General features: G+C 50.6%; 1 protein-coding gene across 1 annotated transcript in view; it reads left to right on the top strand.

Annotated features, from left to right (window-relative positions):
• Nucleotides 1–287: 287 nt before the first annotated feature.
• Nucleotides 288–6,000, top strand: part of LOC131086080 (protein ecdysoneless homolog) — a 95,511-nt gene continuing 89,798 nt past the window's right edge. Inside the window, exon 1 of the transcript XR_009114713.1 lies at nt 288–405. The gene's annotated coding sequence lies outside the window, so the exon portion shown is untranslated. The remainder of the gene's footprint in view (nt 406–6,000) is intronic.

Below are 6,000 nucleotides of genomic sequence, written 5' to 3'. Positions count from 1 at the left end.
TGCTGGAGGCAGCGCGGGCGGCAGGCCCGGGAGCGGGGCCGGGGGATCGCGACCGGGACCGCGCTGGGGCTCGGGGCCGCGCCGGGCACCGGGGCAGCGGCGGCCACTCACGGCTGCAGCGGTTTCCGCGCGTATCGCGATATCACCCTCAGCGCCGCCGCCATCGCGCCGCTCCTCCCCGGGGGCGGAGCGCTTTGGGCCCCGGCGCGATGGAGGCGCTGCGGCGGCCGGGGCTGCCCGAGGACGCGGTGCGCTCCCGCCTGTTCGCGGCGGCGGCGGCGGGCCCGGGCGGCGAGGCGCTGCTGCGGCGCTGCGCTGAGCTGGCCCTGGTGCGCTTGGCCCCGCTCCTGGCCGCCTGCGTGTGGCAGCGGCAGCCGTTCCGCCTGCGCTACGTGCCGGGCCGCGGTGAGCCGGGAGCGGGCCGGGAGGCGCGGCGGGAGGAGCGCCCGGAGCGGGGGAACCGTGAGGGGGACCCGGCGGCCGGGAACCGGGAGAGCGTGAGGGAAGACCGAGGGCTCCTGAGGGGGAACCAGGCGGCTGGACTCGAGGAGTCTCTGAGGGAGAACTAGGCGAAAACGTTTGAAGGGGATCCGGCGGCCGGGAACCGGGAGCTTGTGAGGGTGAACCGGGAGAGTGTTAGGGACACCTGGCGGCCGGGAATCGGAATCTTTAGAGGTTAATCCGGCGGCCGGGAACCGGCAGTGTGTGAGGGGGAGCTGGACCGTGTGAGGACGACCCGGTGGCCGGGAACCGAGGGCGTGTGAGGGGGACCCGGGGAGGTGTGAGGGGATCCGGCGGCCGGAAACCAGGAGCGTCTGAGGGAGAACGGGGATCATTGGAGAGGGATCCGACGTCCAGGAACCGGGAGAGTGTGAGTGGGGACCGAGAGAGTGTCAGGGGCACCCGGCGGCCGAGAGCCGGGATCTTTTGAGGAGAGTGCGGCGGCCGAGAACCGGCAGTGTGTGAGGGGCGACTGGGCCGTGTGAGGAGCACGCGGAGGCGGAGGTGTGAGGGGAACTCGGCGGCCACAAACCAGGAGCGTCTGAGGGGGGAGCTATGGCGTATGATGGGGATCCGGCGGCCGGGAACCGAGGGCGTGTGAGGGGGACCCGGCGGGCTCGAACCGGGAGCGTGTGAGGGGGCACCCGGCGGCTTCCCCGACTCTCGGTGTCACAGCACGGGTTAACCCAGGGAGGCATCTGGTGCCACTTCCCTGCTGCAGCCGGGCCGTCCCCGAGCACAGGACACAAGATTGTGTCAGCAGGGTCTGGGATATCCGCAGTGAGGGAGACTCCGCAGCCCGTGTGGACAATCTGTTCTCGGGCATGGCGTTGCTGAGCCGCCTCTCCTCTCTGTGCCCCGTGCAGGCGAGATCCCGGCGCACTTGGGCGGCACGGCGGTGTTCGGGGATAACGTGGAGGATGAGTGGTTCATTGTGTAGCTGCTGCGGGAGATCAGCCGGGAGTTGCCGGGGCTGGCAGCCAGGTAAGGCAGGTGCTGCTGAGCTGCTTTAGTGGGAGGGCTGCCAAGGGGCAGTGCCTGTGCTCTGAAGGTCCTGTCTTACCATTGCCCATCCTTGGAGGTGGTTCCTCATCCCAGACACGTTGGAAGTGTCCAAGGGCAGGTTGCATGGGGCTTGGAGCAGCCCGGGCTAGTGGAAGGTGTGCCTGCCTGTGGCAAGGGTGTTGGAACCAGGCGTTGATATTTAAGGTCCCTTCTAAGCTTAGACTTTTTATGGGTTTATGAATATTTAAAAAACCCCTGCAGGCATGGATTCAGAAGTGTGTTGTTGTGCTCTGCAAAGCTTTTCCTGCTAAATTTTCAATTTCTCTTTGGCCAGTATTGATGACAACGATGGAGAGTTTCTTTTGATAGAAGCAGCTGATTTTCTCCCAAAGTGGCTGAATCCTGAGAGCAGTGAAAACAGGGTGAGTAAAATTTGTGTACAGTTGGCAAGGGGACCACAGTGGTCTTTTCTGTAGCAGCTGGAGTTTTCTCTTGCACCTCTAGCCAAGTGGTCTGACTGCCTCTGAAAATCCAGAGTGCTCTCTGTCCTTGACTGTTGCTCCCTTCAGGAGCACTCCTGTGTCCTCCTGAACTTTCAAGCTCTGCTAGAACCACTCGGATGATTTTATTGTTGTTGTTTTTTTCCATATTGTGGGAGTGTTTAGGCCAGAGGATTTGCTGCCCTCAGGGTAGGGAATGCTCAGGGCTGGAGTGTTGCTGTCTCTATAAGGACACAGGCTTTGTCTGGTCCAGGTGAAATAATGAGCAGACACCTTCCCCTGGATATGGATGGCTGCTAATGGCAATGGATTAAAATGGAGATCGTTAATTTGGTCAGTAGCAAAAAACTGTTCAATTCTTTTTCCCCTGCTCCAAGATTCTTACAAAGGGCTGGAACACAACACCAAAATGGATTGCAAGTGTGTACCTGGAGTGTCAGGCTCATACTTTCTTTTTGTTTGAGGGAAGAGACAGAGTGAGGGAGTTGGGAACGTTGCATTCAGGGCTTTTCTTAGGATCAGGAACCAACAGACGTTCACATGTGACACTTGAAATGCTGCTTTTTAATGCCTGTTAAGTTCTGAAGCAGTTAGGCTGTGCTGGTTCTCCTGAAGCAATTCTCCAGTTGAAGAGAAACGTGTAACAGTTATTGTTGTTAGGGAAACAGGATATATTCAATGAAACTTGTTGCAATTAAAATAGGGATTTTTCCTGGTTGGATCGTGGTCTCTGGCATCTCAAATAACCATTTTAGAAAAGCTGTGCTCCTTCCTGCATTGGTTCTCTATTTGTACTTGAAGGAGAAGGATGATTTCAAGGTGAGGCAGTGTGTCTGTGGCTTTTGAACATTGCAGGGAAAATACATTTGAAGCCTTGAACTTGTTTGAGGAGTTGCAGTGGGGCCAGAGCTTGAATCCTTATCTCTGTATGAAATGAATAAATGTGTTTAAAGGGGACATGTGCCATTTGTTCCCCTTTGAAAGTAATTTATTTTGGAAATTAAAAAGCAAAAAGGAAGATGTGTGGCTTGATTCATTCATCTAAAGCAAGGGAGAAATACACTTGAGTGAAGGAAACCCCCACATGTGATTGTGTGAGGTGTGACTGATTTCACTGGTTTATATTTCATTTCCACCCCTCTAGAATTCAATATTCTTCAAGATCCATACATAACACCATAGACCTATCTGGGCCCATGCAAGTGTGATTTTATGTGTGTTTGGGTTTTGTGACTTCTGGAGGTTTTGCTCAGATTCTTTTTTTTTTTTAAGATGCCTTTGACTACTTCTTTGAAGTTAATATATTGGACATAAATTCAGTACTTACTTGAAGACGATAAAATTGGACAACTTTATTGAGACATTTAGGTTAATATCCTTTAATATACTTCAGTTATAGGAATGGCTCCTTTGCGGTATTGAGTTCCAAGTGCAGATGGCACAGACCAACGTTGGGAAAAGTTTCAGCAGCCACATAGAGGGGTGAGTGTGCCTTGGGCTCTGATTTGCAGCAGTAATTTCCAAGCAGGAAATGTGCTGCAAGTGGCCATTCTGAGTAATGGGATTGGAACCTTCCCACATGCAAGTAAAGTGTGCTGGACCTGCACCATCATACAATTTTATAAATTAACCTTACCTAAGCTTGGAATTTGCCCATCTTTTCAGAGGCTTAGACCCATTTCCCTGTTTTTAGTAGTAGGGCAAGCAGCTGCAGCTTCACTTGTGAGTTCCTGTAGTAGTTTTCTCCCATAGGAAGCTGAGCCAGGACTCAGCAACACTTTGTGTCCTTCTCTTGGAACTCAATGTGGGTAATGGAGAGTGGTGATTTTCAGCTGGCATGAGCATTTGGTGTCTGAATTCCTGTCTGTCAAGTCTCAGGAGTGTACTGGACTTTGTTGGCTGCACAATTGTTGTCTCTTTTCTCCTGTGGTTTGCCTTTTTTCCCCCTTAAATCTGCTCATGCAATTTGATAAAGCTTTCTCTTTGTGCTGTCTGCAGGCAGGTTCTGTTGGAGCAGCCCCATGTGAGAGTGCTGGCCCTGACTGTGGAGCTGAGGCTGCTGAGCTGGCAGCCCTGGATGTGGACATGAACCTGGTGGCAAAGCTGCTCGAGTCCTACAGTGCCCAGGCTGGCCTGGCAGGACCCACCTCGAGCATTTTACAGAGCCTGGGGGTGAATTTACCTGAGAGCTCAGAGCTCACTGGCAGCTGAGCAAGGCAGGGAGAGCCTTGGCACCAGACATGGCTGCTGGGGAGATGGAGCACAGACACACGAGCAGGATGGGGGAGAAGAGGCCAAAGGTTTGAATTTGGAGCATTCTGTTCATTATGTGTCACTTCAGCAGAGTGAATTCACCTGCAAAAGCTTCTGTTTGCACACTGTCTTGGGTGGAAATGAGATTTTCCCAGTGCTAGCACAATTTCAGAAAACTGGAAAGTGATGTTGAATGCATGACTCAAATGATGTTCTGTTTTATTACATAATCTCTCTTCCATTTTTCATTCAGTGATCCAATTTGCCACGTTTCTAAAATGTCCTTTTACCCATTGCTGAGTGGGTTCAATATCTGGGGAGCAGTTCTTGTTCTGAAAATGCTGCTGCCTTCAGGGGCAGGTGGGGAAATACCACATTGCAGGAAGAGTAATTGGATCAAATGTGTAAATATTGGCCAGAAGTATTTTTGAATTTTATTTCAATAAAAACAGAAATACAACTTGATTACTGAATTTTTTGGAAGATATGCATAACTTCCTCAGTTCTTGGAGTAAAAGTATTTTTGTAATTGTTCATTTTCTGAACGAATTCCATTACTGCTGAGTGTTGATATACAGCTACTGCTGGCATGATGTGAGCCCAGACTGAGCAGTTTGGGGTTTTTTCAGTGAAAATGTGGCTGGAAGGCATGCAGCATGTTGCTTTCATGTGGAATGAACAATCTTTTCTAAATATGACTACTTTAGTTTCAACAAGTTAAATTTGCAATAAAATAGACAGAAATTCTTGATACACAAACACCAACAGTGCAGTCCTGCTGGATCTAAATCAGCTTCCTAATTTCTCTTTATTTCATTTTCATTCAGCAATGAATGAGTTGTCCTGCACTGATGTTGTGTAATTCACTTTGTCAGCAGTTCAGGGAGAGCACTGGCAGGTTGGACAGGGATTAGAGATGGACAGCAAGAGCTGGGAAGTGTGAAGAAGGTTCTGCTAAATTTCAAGGAATTTGGACTGCTGAGAGGTGAGAGACTTAGACAAATCTGTGGTGGAAAAATGGGGTTAACAGAGGCTTTTTTAATTGAGACAAGGCTAATGAGCAGTTGGTAGTGGAAAGCAGAGGTACTTGAACCTTGGGAAGGGTTGGTGTTTGACCAGGAAAGGTAATTTACTCTGAAAATACATAAAATTCTCTACTGATGAGTAGCTAGATCAAGTTTAGATACTTTAAAACATAATTGAGTTGAAGAACATGATCACATTGAGCTGCTGTGTGGCCTGTGCTATAGAAAAGGTCCAAATAGATGGAGGGGCTCCCTTAGTGCATGAGGAGAACTCCTAAGCTGGGTTCAGAACAAAGCTGCTCTTTTGCAAACACTCCAGCTGCTGTTGCTGCTTGGATAATCTGACTTTTCCATCAGTGGGGCTGGGATTTCTCTGGGGCTCTGCTCATGCCAACTCTTTCAATTTGTTCAGCAGCTTCCCAGGGGAGCCCTGCAAGGCTCTGGGAGTGCTCCCAGGAGAGTTTGCCATGGCAGAAGAAGCATTTCCATGCTGCCTCTTCCACTGCTTTGAGGTAACACACCAGGCATCTCCACTTTTAATTCTGAGAGTGTTTTTAGTGAAGGAAGCCTGATGGAATTAATTAGGGCAGACAAGTGCTGTGTGGTTCCCTTTCAATGGATTTCTATCCAAGTGTATTCTGGAGTTGTTTAACTGGTTAATTTTCCCTTATAGTCTGTGTTTCAACTGGGGGAATCCCCATTCACCTGCAATGCTG

This window comes from Melospiza georgiana, chromosome 8 (genome assembly GCF_028018845.1).
Source record: "Melospiza georgiana isolate bMelGeo1 chromosome 8, bMelGeo1.pri, whole genome shotgun sequence".
Classification (NCBI taxonomy): Eukaryota; Metazoa; Chordata; class Aves; order Passeriformes; family Passerellidae; genus Melospiza; species Melospiza georgiana.
Note: the sequence above shows the minus strand (reverse complement) of the source record. Positions and strands in the feature narration are given on the sequence as shown.